We start from the raw sequence: 17,946 nt of genomic DNA on the forward strand, positions 1-17,946 counted from the left end.
CGCAGGGGGAGTGGGAGACAGAGGAAAGGGGAGAGGAGGGGCGCTGCCAGGGTGGCAGTGGGCACCGCTCCGCGTCTGATGCCGGGCGGCCGGCCGGCCAAGTCGGGGCCAGGCCGTCCCAGGTCTGGGCTCTGGGAAGGATATCGAGACAAAGGAGCAGTGCCAAAGGCCACCGCCACCAACCAGCTCGGCAAGGAAATAATTTCCTAACCTGTTCATCTGCCGGGGAGTCCTGAGTTGGGAAAGTTTCCTTTTAGTTGCAGAACAGTCCAAACTAAAGAGCACTCACTTTTGCGCTGCTCGTGACACGCACACACACCTACTCACAAACAGCTCTGGTAACACCGATGCCCCTTAAAAAAAGAACCGTAACACCCGGCCCCTCTCCTCCCTGCAGGGACGTCTGGAGGCCCAGCCTCGCCCGGCCCACTTACAGGGAACTCGCCAGTAGGTTAACAGGGGAACATTTCCATCACTTGACTCAGCTCTCTCGGGACTTTATTAACATTTTAAGATTCAAACCACGGGGGGCGGGGGAGATGGGGAAGAAATTAGAGTCTGTGGGGGGAGGGTAGCGGGGGAGGGAACCAGTAGCTGCGGTCAAACCTTCGGGAAGTGAGAAATTGAAAGCGTCCGTGGTGTGCGGAGTTGTCCGACTTCCTCCACTTCGCAGGTTTAGTTTCCTGTGGGCGGCGTGTGTGTGTGGAGTGTGGATCCCGCGAGGGGCAAGCCCCCAAGGGCGAGTTGCCCTCCATTCGGTAGAGGTATAGGTTTCAGTGGAAACTTTCTGCTGGAGGCCCCTCCCCCTTCACCTTGGAAACTGGCACCTGGCGCAGCGTGTCCTGGGTGCAGGGGCGGGGCCGGGGCCGCAGCCCGGCTCCCAGTCCGGAGTGGCAGGTTGGTCCCCGCCCTGGTCCGGTCCCGCCCTCCCGGAGTGAGTGGAAGGGAGGGGAGGGGCGGGAGCGAATCGGGGACCCACGAGGCTCAGCCGCCCGCCGGTGATCCTTCGGAAAGAAAAGTTGCCCTCAGACCTCCTCCAGCTTGGCACTTCCTTCCCCTGGCGCTGCTGTTGAGGTGGAGTCGGGCGGGGAGGAGCCGCACAGAGAGACCTGCAAGGTCTCCGGGGACAGGCTGGCTCCCCTGCCTCGGTACTCAGCACTGGTGTCGCCCCGGGTCTGCGTCCTCAGGTCCAGACACAAACTTTCTGGATTGTCTGTCCCGGGACCTTTGTCGGGCAAGTCCCACACCACGCGGGTAAGAGGAGCCACGGCCAGGGAGACAGGTACGTGGCATGCTACTGTGAGATTTGCACTTGAGGGATTTTTTGGTTGTTGTTTTAACTTTAGGGGGTTAAGGGAGGAGGAGCAGAAGCGTCCCACCTTTTCTGCACCCCCTCCCCCAGCTGGGCCGGAGGAACAGGTTTGGGGTGGGGGCGGGGGTGGAGGACCCAGTGGGAATATCCCAAACCAGATCGCTGGAGCGCCGAGTCGCAGCGGGTAGGAGGTGTGGGGCTGGGTGTTGCTCAGTGATAACCCCGGGGGAGGGAGAGCGAGCCAGCTCGTTTTGACGGAGAAAGATGTCATGAGGGCTCTTCACCCCTTTTCTCGGTCCCCGGGGTCAGAGAGCCGGGTCCTGCGGGAGGAACAGGGATCTGGGGCTCAGCTTTCCTCTCCGAGAGACAGAGGCGGCGCCACTTGGAGGTTTGCAGCACTTATTCTTTGTAAGGACGTACTTGTTTGGTGGCTGTTGCTCAATTTCAAAAGTTCTCAAGCGAAACTGCGTTCGTCGGGTCCTGAAGTTGTTGCCGATGGTGTGTTTGTGTGTGTCCCGCCTCGACCTCAACAAAGCTCCCTTGTTAACCCCACGTCTGCTGGAGAGTGGAACTAGCCGCTGTCCTAGTTCAAGCGCGGCCAGAGCGAGGTGTTGGTGGCAGCAGCGGCAGCCGCGTTTGCTAGGGGCTTTGGGAATCACGTGAGCAGACCTGATGAATGAGCCCAGCTCTGGCCCACCCACCTGGATCCCTCCCTTCTTCGCTGATCCCGCCTCCACCATTCAGCAGGTGCCTCAGCCGTCCAGGGAAGGGGAAATTGCACCCGGGGGGAAGGAGCCCCACACAGAGGAGAGGCGGCTCTGAGGAGTAGTAGTAAACAATGCATACCAATCGTTGCTTCCCTAAAAACTGGCACCGCTCCCTCACTTCTCAGAAAGGGTCCTGCTGTCAAATTCATCTCGTTAGGAAGTCAGGTGCTCTCTGCTACTAGCGATAGCAGCCCTGATGAAATTATGTAGGTCGCTGAAAACTATTTCCTGTTTAATCACCTTTGTGCCAGTGGTTAATGAGGGAAAAGATTTCCTCTCATTAATTAGTGCATCTTGCCTGCTTGGCAGGGTCACCTGCTTGACCCTCAGGTTTGTTGTCTACCTGCCACTAGACAGGATGTTATCCCCGACGCTGCCCAAGCCCAGTGAACTACAGCTGGAGTCCCCACTTGGAGAACTCCAGTGGACTTCTGTGGACAGACATGAGTAAAGGCTGGTTTCTTTTAGTTCCAGTTAATCCCCTACTGCAGAGCTCATAAGAACTGTGTCCATGCTTGTCTAGAAATAAGCTAAATTTGGGGTCCTCTTTGTCATTCGTCCTGTAGCTTTTGGAACAGGATTAAGCTGTGTGGGGTGGGTAGAAAAGGCAAGAGAAACCAAGAATCAGTGAACCAGATTCAAAGGAAACTTAGAATAGCCTAATAATTTAGGCCCAGTTGCTTCACTAGCTTCCTCCTTGCCTCTGCGTGGAGACTCTGTAGGTTGTATCGCTTTTCCTGCAGGCCTTTGAAGGCCGGACATGAAAGGGCTGCTTTACTACACAGTCAGAGTAACGTATTGCTGGACAGTTCTTTCTGACAACCTCCCAAGTCTGGTTCAGAACACTTTCTCTGCAGAGTTTTTTCTCCCGTCATAGGAAGTCAGTAGATAATGCCTACAAGTCAAGAAGCAGGTACACAAAGAAATTATTCAGCCATGTAGAGGTACATATTAGGAGAGACAGAAGAGTTGCCTAAGGAGCGACTTTTGAACCAGTTTCTGTATTACGTTTAAAGAGAAAATTTGATAAGAAAGCTTCCTGTCTCTCCAAATGTAAAACACAATTGTTCTCTTGGATCCCTCCTTAAATGCTTGATCTTTATTCTGTGTACATTTGTCTCATAGGGCAACACATTGGCCTTTTAAAGAACTGGACCCTCAGATTCTGACCTTGGAACGCAATTTACATCTGCTTCACTCTAACTCTCAGCTACGTCCAACTCTTAGTTTTTAGTCTAGGTAGGGGAGCAGTGCTCAAGAGTGATCAGTAACTTTAGGGACTTCATTTATGGGGATCTCTTAGTAAAGACAGTAACAGAAAATAACATTTCTGTAGTGCTTTATGATTAACAGTGTGCTGTGATTTAACTATTTTGTAGTGGGTGCTATTCTATTCTGACTACACGAGAGGAAAACAGATGAGAAGATAAACAACTTTTAGGTGTGCACTTGGCTCTTGAATGTGGTAGACTCAAACCTGAGTTCAGGATTTCCGATTTAGATAAGGCCACGTTTTAAATTTTTTCCCTGCTACCTCTTATGAAGTGTTTGGGTGTGCAAAGGGATCTTATTTCTTATTAAGCAGATGGTCTGTATATGGAGACAGGACTACACACATCTGTGTGTGTACGTAATATTTGTATCCTTTGCCTGTCCACAGTGTGGTTGTACCTAGAGAGGTGGGTGGGTTGGATGAATAAATGCCCCCAATAAATTGAATAAAGAACTTCAGTAATGTCTAAAATTAAAAAAAAAATAAAGACATAGGAATGTGAGTGTGTGATTTACAAATATGGAAGTAGTTACTAGAAGAAACACTTCGAAAGTTGAAGGAGCATCTTTTGGGGAGCAGGACTCAGGATTAGGGGAAGCCAGGCAGGAGTCTACTGTTTTTGGTTAGTACCTTATATTTTATATTATGGACATGCATATTCTTTTTAAAATATCTTTTGGTAAGGACAGAGTAAAGGTCTGTTTTCAGAATTTTAGAGATTGCTTATTCCCAGTTCTTTCATTTTGCAGGTGAGGAAATTGAGGTATAGGAGTTTAAATGTTTTGTGAAGGTCACATGGCTGGAGAAACAAACCCTTCCCAGCACAAGTTCACAGCCCCCCCCCCCCCCCCCCCCCCGGCAGGTGGAAATTTTTCCCAGGCTTGTAATTCCTCAATTACCTTTCTAGGCAATTTTCACTTCTCCTATGTAGTTTTTACAATGTTTGAATAGGTTACGGGACAGTGGATTCAAAAGTGGTTTCTGTAATTACTCATATTTCCATTATGAAAATGCTTCAAATATCTTTAGTCTGCAGACAAAATTTTTGGTTAATTCTATAATAACTTTTCATTAGAATTGGAGACACCTAGGCAGTTTGCATGCAACTTTTTAGGGATTTACAGTGTTGCTCACTTGAATTTGATAAACACTGGAATTTGGGCTGAACTCTTATCCTGAGAAGCTGTGACTAACAAGACGCTAAGGGAGCTTTTCCAATATCTCTGTGGTAGTTGCTGCATTTTGAAGTTCTGACAATAAGGATGGAGCTGTCTTCCAAAAGAGAGGTACAGACAGATGACATTTTAGAGCTATTACATTAAAGTGTTAACACCCTAAGTTTTCCTTTTCTTTATACATAAGATTCTCTCCTACTTCCGCTCCACTTATATCGCCAACTTAACACTTTGTTCTTTTCTTGATGATACACACAGCCTACATTATTTAACATTCAAACTTACAGAAATATGTAATTTTGAAAATAATAGCACACTGTAATCTTATATTCTGGAGAAACTGCTATAAATAGGTATATGCTTTTTTTTCCCAAAATTTCTCTCCATATTAAAATATGTTTACTGTTATTGTGATTATTAATAACCACAGGGGCAACATGGAACTACTTTCAACTTGGCTTCTGTCTTGAACCTAATGTGTCTTGAAAATGTTTGCATGACCATACATGTGGAGCATTCTGGCTGCACGTATTACATCACAGGTCATTTAAACAATTTCCCATTGTTGGAAATTTGGGTTGCTTCCCATTTTTCAATACTAAGAACAGTGCTTTAAAGAATGTCCTTAAAGTACACTTGTGTGAGTGTTTCTGTGGGAAAATCTTGTGAAAGAGTCATGGATATGAAAATATTAATTTTTTAAAATGTATACTTCCACTAATAGTGGACCTTTGATGAAAACTGTATCAGTACCCTTTTCCCTGAGTGTATAAGACTAAAGATAGATATTATTAATATATGACCAGACATCGAAACAGGAGGTCATAGGAGCAAAAGGCTCTGAGCTCTCTCCTCATTTCCTCACATTTCAGGTTCTTTTCAGTTTAAATTTTTTCCCCAAGAGAAGGTAGTAATTGATAACAGCTATAAAAATACTCTGCAGTTGTTGGCAAGCTGCTAATTAGCTTTTATAGAGCATAGGTTTTTTTTTTTAACATTTTCTTAGCATTATTCTAGGACATGCCATTAAAGGGTTCAGAGAATCCACTGAGCTTTGCAGAATGCAGAATGAGTATATTTTAGCTCCTCTTCTTGTATTTTTAAAGTTTACTTCTGTTGAAGTATTAGTAATGGGTAAATTTTAAGAGCTTTAGGATTTCAGAAAGTGCCAGGAACTGATTTCACTCTTCTGTGTGTGGAAAGTGTGAAATAAGATATTTTGGCTAAATTTCACAACTCTAGCTCATTGAAGGAGGAACAGTTAAGGAATTCCTGTGGCAAGTTTTTGTTGACCATCATAGAGAGGTAGTTAATATTTTCATTGAGTCTAAGCTTTGTTCATAACCATTCAATGAAAGGATTATGTTTCATTCTTCAAAATTAGTGTCTTCAGTTTTGTTTGTGTTCAAGGAACTTGTACTTGAAGCTTACTCATTAGGTTGATTTTCTTTGTAATATGTCAGAATGAGTATAGGAAAATGTAAATCTATATATACATGTTTATTCTTGCATAAGTATGTAGTGATATAAGCTGTGATTTGAAGATGTGGTCTTCAATAGGTCATTTAGCATGAATACTTCATGCATCCTCAAAATGAAGTTATGTCTGTCCACATTTATTTTATTAGAAAAAATATTTTTGATACTTTTGTATGATAAATCTTCTTAAACAATTTCTTAGGCTGGGGTAAGCTTTATAGTTTGCATGTACTCATATACTCATTTTGATCTTTTTATGGGAAGACACAACTGTCTAATATATTGTTCTTGATTATTGATTATTCTCTAATATGAAGTCACTTCTTTATATGTTGAATATTTTAAATCTCTCAATGTGATGTATATGTTACAAAATGTTTACATTTTTGCTGATTTTAAGCAAGATGTAGTAGTTTGGACACATGAAGAATCTGACAATGGGACCTTCCCTGACCTTGATTCGCCTCAGGAAACACCAGACTGCCTGCTGTTCACCTGAGTTGTGTTAGAAACTTAATAATCAGCTGAAGTCTGACCTTTTCTGAATTTCCTCCTTGCTCTTCTCCACTGTGTTACAGTTCAGGACCTTGCAGGTGAAAACTAGACCCAGGAGTTGCTATTGGTGAATCAGCTTGTAACTCGTGTTAAAGTGTCTGTAGACCGATTTTGTTGCTGCTTTCCTTTGTTTTTCTCGTAAAGTAATCCTGCCTCTTGGTCATACTTTAGGGTTGGTTTGTCACTGAGCAGTGGGCTCTCCTTCACAGCGAGTCACATAACTGGTGGGTCTGATGAGGCTTCCTGACTCAAGTCTTGGACTGACTCGACCTGCTGTCCTCTGAGCTCCTGTCAGTACAGGCGCCTTTCCTGTGTGGATAATTTCTCAATCTGCCTTCTCGTTGCTGACTTTTGTAATCCTAGGCTTGCTCTTCCAGTTCCTGCTGGATAGGGTTCCATTTGGATCCTGACATCAAATCCAACAGAATGGCAAGAAGTAACTCTGCATCTTAATCATCTAGCAGAGAACCTTTATACTGAATAGAATTCCCATATATGTTTGTTGGTGATCTGCCTCTTATTACCACATGGGCAATTACAATTTTTTAAAACTTATTTCTGGCCCCAGTTTTTTTTTTCTCTAGTCCATTCCATGCCATAGGCAGTTTGACTTTATAAAGCACAGCTCTGGCCATGTTGCTGATCACGGTCCTGTTGCCCACTGCGAAATGACTCAACTCAAGGTGTGATGGCTTATTTTACATGTCAACCTGACTGGGCCTTAGGCTGCCCAGGTATTTGGTCAGCATTATTCCGGGTGTGACTGTGAGGGTGTTTCTGAATGACACTAACATTTGAATCTGTTGACTTAATAAAGCAGATCGCCTTTCCCATTGCGGGTGGTGGTCATTCAATCTGTTGAAGACCTGAACTGAACAAAAAAGCTGAGGCAGGGAGAATTCACTTTCTTTGCTGGACTGTGTTTGAGCTAGGACATTGATCTTCTCTGCCTTCTTTGGACTCAAACTTGGACTTGAGCTTGAACTATACTATAGGCCATCTTGCTTCTCTCCTTGCTAACTGCACATGTTGGGACTTCTCAGCCTTCATAGTCTCATGAGCCAATTCCTTATACTAAATCAGCCTCTCTGTCCCTGTCTCTTTCTCCTTTATGTGTCAGTCTCCCATTGGTTCTGTTTCCCTGGAGAACCCTGACTAATCTGAGAGGCATCTATGATATGCTGCCCTGTGCAGATCTGTGCCCTGGCTGCCCGAGGATCTGTTCCTCCTTCCTGAGCCACACCCTTCCTGTTCCTTTTTCTCCGCTTCTCCTGGGACTAATCCTTCTTCTTCCCAGGTATTTCAGTAATGTGCATTCTTCAAAGCTTAGTGCTGAGGCTGTGTCCTCCCTTAAGCCTTTCTTAGCTGTCTTTTCCTGTGGTAATTTCCTGGTATCTGAGTCTCCGTACTGAAGTTTTAGGAACTTAGTCATTTTCTGGCTTCTAGTGTTATCTTTTATATATTTGTCCTTGTTTCCAGCTAGATTATAAACTCCTTTAGGAGCCAGACCAGGCTCTATACTGCCAAATCCTCTACTGCTCTTCATGTTGCCTTACGCTTAGTAGGTGGCCAGTGAATATTTACTGGTGTGTATACATTTTAAAGCACTAAGATCTACCTAGGGAAGGAAAGGTAAGTGTGGTATTGAGCCTGTGGAAGAAATGTCTAATTTATTTCCCACAGGGCCTAGAGCTCTTTATCAATGCAGTACTCTAGAGAGACAGCTAGTTGTTTGGGGTTGTTACTAGAAATGAAACCTATATATCATCCCTGACCTAGAGCCAACTTTTCCTAAGAAAAAAAAAATTGAGTTGTATTTTAAGTCCCGTTGAATTAGCCCTTTCCTGAGGTACTGGTTTGCAACTATTTTTGCTGTTATCAGCTTTGCTCTTATCTCTTATAATTCCTTCTCTTGGCCTCTGGTTAAGTCTTTTCATATCTTCCTCTGTAAATATGCTATGTAGCATATTTGTGTGAATAATTTTGAACAAGGGTGAAGGGGAAGAGATATGGAAAATGAGCTATATGTAGGCAATTTGAATTTGCCAACTTTTATGCAAATTTCCTTTAAGCACAGTATGATTTTCCTTATTTTTCCTGTAATTGATGTAGTTTTTGAGGAACATCATTGGCCATCGGAACTCCTCCTGCTCTTTGGCTTATCTTTTAAACTCAAAGTATTGCAGACCCTCTGCCCTGCACTTTCCATCCTCCTTACCCTGAGCTCCTGCACTTTCTTCTGACATGTACTGCACTTGACTTACTCATTAGGTGCATTGTGTACTGACTGTCTTCCTGAATAAGAATATAAAGCCCCACGAAGGGCTGGGATCTTTGGCTAAATTACTGTTGGCTGTCTTTGACTATGTATCTCAACACGCAGGCCAGGGCCTGACCTTCAGTAAGTATTCGTTGAACTGAGTGGGAGATTGCGGACTTGAAGCCCTTCATCCCCCACATCATCCCCTTGGTTGTTTGGTCTTCCTTTTTTTTCTGTTGTACCCTCTGAAAGGCCTCCTTCCTTCCTTCCTTCCTTCCTTCCTTCCTTCCTTCCTTCCTTCCTTCCTTCCTTCCTTCCCTCCCTCCCTCCCTCCCTCCCTCCCTCCTTCCTTCCTTCCTTCCTTCCTTCCTTCCTTCCCTCCCTCCCTCCCTCCATTCCTTTCTTTTTTTGCTGAAGACTATTTCTCTCTAGAGCTAGTTAGTTCTTTCAGCATACAACCACCCGTTCCCCAGGTCTGTGCCTTTGTAATAGCCATATCAGTAACAGAAGTAATTTATAGTCCCTTGGCTGTTCATGGTTTACAAAGCACTTTCACATATAAGATCTCATTTGAAGTATTCTTGAGTCTGTGACAGCAATGTATTCATCAGGGCCCGCCGTTCACCAAAGTGTTCCAGTTGGCAAAATCTTGTCTCACCAGGGATGATGGCATTCTTCATTATATGCCAAGCATACATTCCCCTTGGCTTTGCTGTTGCTAAATTATATAAAAGGACTCTGCCTCTTTGATGTCTTCTGGCCTTCTAGGATCACCCACTTTAATCCCCAGAAGAGTGCCTATGTAGTATAAGGGCCTCAGGTAGAGTGAGAAAAATAGAAAGGAAAAAAAAAGAAATAAGCAACCCACAAGTGCATTAATGGGACACCTCAACAGAAGGTTCCTACCTAGGTGCTGAACAACTGTTGTTGCCTCAAAGTTAATTTGCTAGCTGGAACAGTCCATGTGGACGTGTTCAGCAGGAAGTGGAAGCGCAAGTATGGAAATGGGAAGTTTGGCTGTAGAAATGAGAACTGTTACTTTCAGGTCCTCCACCAGTAAATTGCCGTCACTGTCCTCCTGGCCTCTCTCTTTGCTAGGCTATGAAGACAGAGCCGTTTTCTTCCTAAAGGCCTTCTGTTCTTGCCTGTAAGCCATGGGAGTGCTCAATAACTATTAGTGTCTCATAATGACACAGGAATATTCCTCTGAGCAGTCGGAGAGCTGTAGGCATGTCACACATTGACAGGTACTCACAAATCTCTTTTTGCTCTTGTGAAATATTACTGCCAGGGGAGTTGTATACGACTTGTTTTGACAGAGTGGTCTTAAATATTCATTCCTTTTACCCATTACTTTAAGGGAAATGCTAGCATTTAGTCTTTAGGCTTCCAGTAGTAATTTTGGAGAAATTGTATTATAACTTCCTTCAAGATTCTGATTTTCACGTGGCTCATTTATTTATGCATTAACATATTAATATTATTATTTTTAATGATGGAGGAACATGCACTTTGAGGTTAGTGGTAAGTCAGAGGTTACATGGAGGTCTTAGGTCCATTGTTTTCTCCGGTAAGTTAATAAGCAAGTATTTATTACTGTGGGAGGCAGCATGAGCGTAGTGGAAAGAGGACAAAATTTGGATGAATTCTGGTTCAAATCCCTGCTCTACCATTTAGTAAATGTACAACTTTGGACAAGTAAGTTTGCTTTGATGACCCTTCGCTTCCTCATGTTGAAGTGGACACAATAATGCTCCTCCCAGGAGTTTCTGTGAGGGTTAAACAACATAACAGATGCGAAGCGCTTAACATGGAAACAGTCATCGATCCAAGGCCATTGTTATTTATGTGCTGAGGCTCTGTTAGCGCTGTTTTAGGGGCTGTCGGGGGGGCTTTCAAAGGTGTGTAAAATAGATGCGTGTGAGGCCACAAAAGATGGCAACAAACACATATTTGACACACAAAATCAGGACAGTATGAGATGAAGTGTTATTTGTACAGAAAGTAAGTACAAGAAACCAGAAAGGTAGAGGTTGTTGTGGTCATAGCCTTCAAGAGTCATGGCAGAGATTGTGTCATAAATTGTGCCTTCTCACTGTAAATTGTAGAAATTAAACTGTGTAGAGAGTTATTTACTGGTCTACATGGTCAGGGAAGCCCAAACTGGAAACTTCTGTACCAGCAAGACTGTCTGTCTGCAAGCTCTGCTTCCCTGTCGGCTTCCCCTGCTTGGCCAGGGTGTGGCTGCCAGCAACCAAGGAACCCCCGGGAGAGGTCCTGACCTTCTTCCCCCTGGTCTGAATCTCAAAATCCCAGGAGTGGCTCTGCTTGGCCTCACTCGGGGGATATCCTTATACTAGTGGCCAGGGGTACACATTATCTGGTGGTTGGCAACCCTGTGTAGAAATACATAGGGTAGGGAGGAGGAACAGTTTATAATAAGAAAGGAGGGCGCTGGATGGCAGGAGCAGGAGGTGTGCTTACTCCTGACGGGGAGAAGGACGGCTCTAGCTCTTTGCAGGGAGAGAGACTGGCGTGTAGAACACTCAACCAAAGACACAGTTGAGAATGAGAAGTTGGTTTGTATTAGTCAAATAGGACAAGGTAGACTCTCAGAGTGAACGGTTTGGAGAGGTTGGTTGAAGAGTGTTTGGACTGATACGATAGGGCATAAATCTGAAGAACTGACATCAAATTGACATAGTTATGTTGGATCCTGGCTTTCTTTTCTTCTTTAAAAATAAGTTCCCTATTGTAGGCTGACTATTTGAACTGGTAACTTGAGGACTAAGTCGAGTGCAGTTGAGAGGTCACACTCACTGAGTGTACACAAGGTGGTCTTTGTATTCAAGAGACAGACGTCCATTCTGGCACTCCCTTAAAAATTAGATATCATCAAGCATCTATCTTACAGGTTTTTTTCCAGGAAAAACATTTCAGAGAAACCAAATAGATGGTTTGGACAAAATCTTGTTTTTAGAAGGATTCCAGCTAATAAGTGCAGGAAGAATGATACAAATAAAATATTACCATTTTGTTACCCTTAATGAAATAACAGGTCTAGGCAATAATCACCAGTGACTGCTAAACTATTAGGTCAAAGGCTGATGGGGAACTTCATAACCGATAGATTAGGCTAATAACCTCTGAACCCACTGATCAATCTTAACGTTACAAAAAGGGAAAGAAGTAGATACTACGTGCATCTTAATTTGATGCAATAGGAAATATACAGAACTATTTGTGAAGTTTCTAGCTAAAATCTGAATGTGCTTCTGATCAACCTTTAGATCTAACTGCTAGTTTATAGGAAGCATGGGAGAAAGAGGACCAAGTTAAACAATAAAGACGTAATTAGCCAAACCCAGAATGTAGAAATTTCTATAGGGCATATTACTCAGTTTATTTAATAAATAAATAGCAAGAAAAACAAAGAAGGAAGAGAAACTATTATGAAGAGACTTAAGATATGTATCAACTGTGTTTGGATCTTGATTTGGATACATCGATTATAAAATTATAAATTATAAGACCATTTGGGAAATATTTATTTATTTATTTATTTATTATTGTTGTTCCATTTGGGAAATATTTCCATTTGGGAAACTCTGATTGGAGATGAGATAAATTAAACGACTTTTTAAAAGGACTGATAGCCCTGGCCAGTGGCTTAGTTGGTTGGAGTGTCATGCTATACACCAAAGGGTTGTGGGTTTGATTCCTGGTCAGGGCACATACCTAGGCTGCAGGTTTGATCTCTGGCCAGGCATGTACGGGAGGCAACCGATTGATGTTTCTCACATTGATATCTTTCTCTCCCTCTTCCCCTTCCTCTAAAATATAATAAAAAAGAATGATAGTGGTATTGTTATTTTTAAAAGACTCCTTATATCTTGAAGATATACACTGAATTTTTTCCAGACTATATGATATTGTATTAGCTTCCTGTGGCTTCCTTAACAAATTGCCACAGGCTGGGTGGATTAAACAACAGAAATTTGTTCTCTTATAGTTCTGGAGGCCAGAGACCAAAAATCAGGGTGCAGGCAGGCCCTGCTTCCCCTGGGATTCTAGGGCAGAATTCTGGTCTCTTCTGGTCCTGGTAACTGTCCTCAGCTGAGGCTGTGTCTCACCCGGCTCCGTCTCACATGGCCTTCTCGACCTGTAGCTGTGACAAAGCTCCCTGTGCCTGGCCCTTACAAAGATTCATGTGACTGTATTTAGGTCTACTTGGATAATCCAAGGTAAATTCCTTCTTAAGATCCTAAATCATGGTCATATCTTTTGCCATATAAGTTAATATTCACAGCTTCTAGGGATTAGAAAGTGATATATCTTTGGGGGGCCTTCTTTTTTCTTATCTCAGATATGAGATCTGAGATTTGCTTTTTAAACAATCCAGCGGAAGCAAGGAATTAAAATGAGATATTCTGATTTGCTGAATTTGATTATTAATTTTCTGACTAACTCATGACAATTCGTTGTGCTATTATTCTCTCACACCAAGATTCCTTAGTAATCAATTTTTCTCAGAACCTGAAAAATACCTTATAACCCCTAAGAGTATCAATACAAACTTCATTTTTTTCTGTTAATAAATTAGGCATGAGCTTCTAATCCTTCAAATTTTTACTACATTTAATTTTTTTGAATTAAAATACTATGTTTCTTGATTTTAGAGGGAGGAAGGGGGAGAGAGAGGGGAACGTCCATGTGAGAGAGAAACATCCATCAGTTACCTCCCATACACCCTTACCAGGGGCCAGACCCACAACCTAGGCAGGGGCCCTGACCAGGAATCAAACCTGCAACCTCTTGGTTTACAGTATGACGCTCCAACCATCTGAGCCACACCGGCCAGGGCTTCACTACTTGTTTAGCCATTTCTTTGTGCTTCTCAAGAAAAGTGAAGGGTGAATGAAAATCTCCTCATTTGAGATTTAGAAATTGTGAGATTTCAGATGACCTGAGGCTTAGATACGGTAAGCCTCTCTCCCTTCCTTACTAAAATATCGGTGAGTGCATGAAGCAGCATGGTTATTTTGGAGACTCATGGGCAAAGTGACTTATCAGGACATCTTTGTCAAACAGACGAAATCGTGAAAGGCTCAACAGTTTTATTATAGGGCCCGTCTTTCAACCGTGTCTCCCCGTGATCCCGCACTGTCCGAGTGAACTGCAACTTGACACACGGAGTGCATTCCCTGGCAGAGCTCGGTAGTGATTACTGTTTTTCTGCAAATTACTCTTTTAGGTAGGATTATAGTGTACTAAGGCTTGAGAGTTGAATTCCTTAGTTCGATGTATTTTATTCTTTTTTTTTTTACTTAAAAAACAAAAATTAATGAGATTTTCATGATTTCTCTTTCTCACTCTTGTGCTGGAAAGATTTCAGGGAATATAGTTAAAAATAACCACAAAGGGCAAAGCACAGCATTTCTCAAAGAGCTATTGTGGTATATCAGAAGTATGATATTTCTTAAAATACCACTATATTCTCAACTCAGGGTTAAGTATATGTGTTATAAATGATAATGACTGTCATGGTACTGCTGTAGACTCTTCAAGTTAATTCACATATACTTACTATTTTAATGATTTTTTTCAAAGGAAGGAACCCTGGCTGGTGAGGCTCAGTGGATTGAGCGCCAGCTTGCGAACCAAAGGGTTGCTGGTTCGATTCCCAGTCAGGGCACATGCCTGGATGGTAGGCTAGGTCTTCAACAAGGGGCACATGAGAGGCAAGCTCACATAAATGTTTCTCTCCCTCTCTTTTCCCCTTCCTTCCCCTCTCTAAAATAAATAAATAAAGTCTTTTTTAAAAAAGGAAGGAACACAGAAATTAATATGTAGAATCTCTGAATAATTAATTGTCCAGATTCTGAGAGGAACTGATTACTAATGCCTGGGTTCTGATTTAAATTGCCAAAAGCAGCATGTTTAAAAGTGCATTTTAGCCTTTAGAAGTCAGTTTTTTGACATAGAGTGGCTTTATATTTTTTGCTTAGTGTTAGTGTTTTTTTGTATTGAATTTATTTCTTTCCGAGTTAAAAGCTGCATTTTGTAGAAGTGGTATAAACTCTAGTTGCAAAATCTCAAAATTAGACCATCTTCTTTTTTTAGCTCATAGAATTAGCATGTAGCTGCTATATTGGTTGTTGATATACCAGACTACTAAAACCCAGGTCCCTCTTACATGTTTGTTCTGCGCTGCAGTACAAACTGGGCTGTCAATGCCAGACACAAAAGCATGTGGTCAATTTGCTACAAAATTAGACTTTCTGTGGTACATGTGTTGATATAGTGTATAAGGCTGGCTACATTGAACTTCTTATTGTATTACTGTGATGTTGTAATCCAGGCTTATGGGAAAGCTGTATTTTTTTTTGAATGGAGTGGACTAGAGATGGCATATTATAGTAACATAGATATAAAAATGACTTTTCCATGTGGGCAAAATCATTGGTGAGGGGAGAGATTTAAATCTTTGCAAGCCTCTTGGCCATTCCAGTTGCTTTCTAAGTTGTTTATTATGAAACTTGATGGTGATTATTAAATATCTCAGGCATTTCATCCCTTTAAAGTTGTAAAATCACCCAATTTATGTACACTGTAATAAAGGAGAAATGATGTACGGAAATAATCAAGATAGTGGTTTACATTTCAGCTGATATAATGTCATGGTAATCTGTTCTGCATTTTTTATTGTTTGCTTTTGTGCAAGGAAGACATTTTTACTCAGTAATATTCTTTAAGATATAGATTCTTTTATTACCAAGGTGTAACACAATTTTGCAGGAACAAACATTTTTACATAAAATGAAGTACTTCCTAAGTTTTGTTTTTATCTTTATTGCTTTTTCTTTCTATAAAAGAAGAAAATATGATGCAGAAAGCTGATTGAAAAAGACACCTAATATTTGCATGATGCTCTTTGGTTTGCAAACAATTAACAAATAAGGAACTCTTAGGCAAAATGAAAGCTTTGTCTTTGACTAAATAATGAATATAGAATACCATTCAACCCTTTACTGATTTCATGCCCTTGACATCTGTCAAATCCACTCATTTATCTGTGTTAACTCCAGTCTCTCTTCTAGATGATTGTATTCAGTAGCTTCTTCACTGGTCTTCCTGCTTCTACCCTGTCCACTCCCTAGCTGGTTCTTCTCTCCAGCCTTAGTCATTTTTAAAGAATGTAGATTTCATGGTGTCATTTTCTTTCTTTTTTTTTCTAAAGATTTTGTTTATTTTTTTTTTAGAGAGTGGGGAAGGTAGGGAGAAAGAGAGGGAGAGAAACATCACTGTGTGGTTGCATCCCGTGCAACCCCCACTGGGGACCTGGCCCACAACCCAGGCACATGCTCCAGGAATCAAACCAGTGACCCCTGGTTCGCAGGCCTGCTCTTAATCCACTGACCTACGCCAGCCAGGGCTCATGGTGTCATTTTCCTCTCCCACCTTCTCATCATTCTTAAGGTAAATAAAGATCCTTATGTGTGCCAGGCTCTGTGGAATCCAGCCTGACCACCTGGCCAACCTCATCTCGTGCCATTGTCTTACTTGCTCTCAATTCTTTAGCACCACTGTCTGTCTTTCAGTTCTTAATGTGCCCACATGCTTTTAAAAAACCATGGAGACTTTGCATACGCTGCTCACTACTCAGACCACCCTTTCTCCCTGCCTCTACCACATCCACACCTCTCAGTCCCCTTTGCTCAATTGGTTAACCCCTATTTATCTTTGGCTCAAACCTCATTTCCTCAGGAAAGCCTGTTTGCACTTGGGTGGGTCTCACTGTTATAGGCTTTTGCATCATCATTCCCTCATTGGACTTACTGTTCTTATTTATGTGTTTATATGTTAATCGTCTTAATGAGGGCAGGTAACCTGCCCTCACCATTTTTGTTCACCATTAGATCCCTAAGATGGTACAGTAACTACCACACATTAGATGCACATAAATATTTGTTGAATGAGCGAATAACATGAAAAACTGAATCAGATATCACCGTTGCCTAATCGATGAGTGCGCACATGATGCCAATACCGAAGACATTCGTTGTAAAAGTGAATGGGCCCTACGAAGCGGTCCTATAGGGACGGTGCCTGCTCCCTCCACAGTGCCGCTGTTAGAAAGGAGTTTTGGAATGATTTTAAAGAATTGTCTTTAGAAGTAGTGTATAAGCCACATTAGAAAGTCACCTGAGCTTTCGTTAAAAATAATACCCAGCTTGACTATTCTTTTTATTTTCTAAATGTACTTCCAGTTTACAGAGAGGAAGTCCCATTTTCAAAAGAACCAAAATTGCTACAGTTGGAAATTTCAAGAGAATGTTATATACATGAAGGCAATCATAAAGGAGTCGTTCTTCAAATATTTTGAGCATTGGCAGGCGTTTTGTAATAAGCATGTAGTCTTTGAAGGGACTCATTCTCCTGTGGATGTGTGGGTTCTGCTCTTTCTGTTAAAATCTTCCACGAAGTCACTCTTCATGTTATAAAGGCGCCCCCCTTTCTGGCCATGAGGAGGAGGGATATATTTTTCTTAAGTTATTTACTTCTTCCTTGTGCTTTTTATACTCCACAGGCAAAATGGGTCTTGGGGTTTTTCTTTTCTTTCCCTTCCTAACTTCCTTCCTCCCACTTTTCTTTTCTTTTCTTTTCTTTTCTTTTCTTTTCTTTTCTTTTCTTCTCTTCTCTCTTCTCTTCTCTTCTCTTCTCTTCTCTTCTCTTCTCTTCTCTTCTCTTCTCTTCTCTTCTCTTCTCTCCTTCCTCCCTCCCTCCCTTCCTTCCTTCCTTCCCTCCTTCCTTCCTTCCTCCCTTCCTTCCTTCCTTCTCTCTCTCCTCTCCTCCCTCCCTCCCTTCTCTCCTCCCTTCCTTCCTTCCTTTTCTTTCTCTCCCCCCTTTTTCTAACCAGAAAGAAATCTAATAGGGAATTGACTTAACCATTATAAAGTGCTTTAATTTTTTTTAGATGTTGAATGCTGTGTTTAGCAAAAATCCCTGTTTGTGCAAAAAGATCACAGAACTGGGACCACATTCTTCCACTGAAAAGTATCAGAGATTCTTGCCAGTTCTGCTATTCAGGCTTATTTATTCGATACTTTTGTTGATTTAGCCAC

The 17,946-nt window shown here is 42.2% G+C and overlaps 1 protein-coding gene across 1 annotated transcript in view; it reads left to right on the forward strand.

Moving 5' to 3' along the window:
* The first annotated feature begins 922 nt into the window (after nt 1–922).
* The window catches only part of FAM160A1 (family with sequence similarity 160 member A1), a 197,449-nt gene continuing 180,425 nt past the window's right edge, over nt 923–17,946 (forward strand). Inside the window, exon 1 of the mRNA XM_028522065.2 lies at nt 923–1,282. The gene's annotated coding sequence lies outside the window, so the exon portion shown is untranslated. The remainder of the gene's footprint in view (nt 1,283–17,946) is intronic.

The sequence above is a fragment of the Phyllostomus discolor genome, chromosome 8 (assembly GCF_004126475.2).
Source record: "Phyllostomus discolor isolate MPI-MPIP mPhyDis1 chromosome 8, mPhyDis1.pri.v3, whole genome shotgun sequence".
In the NCBI taxonomy this organism is placed as follows: Eukaryota; Metazoa; Chordata; class Mammalia; order Chiroptera; family Phyllostomidae; genus Phyllostomus; species Phyllostomus discolor.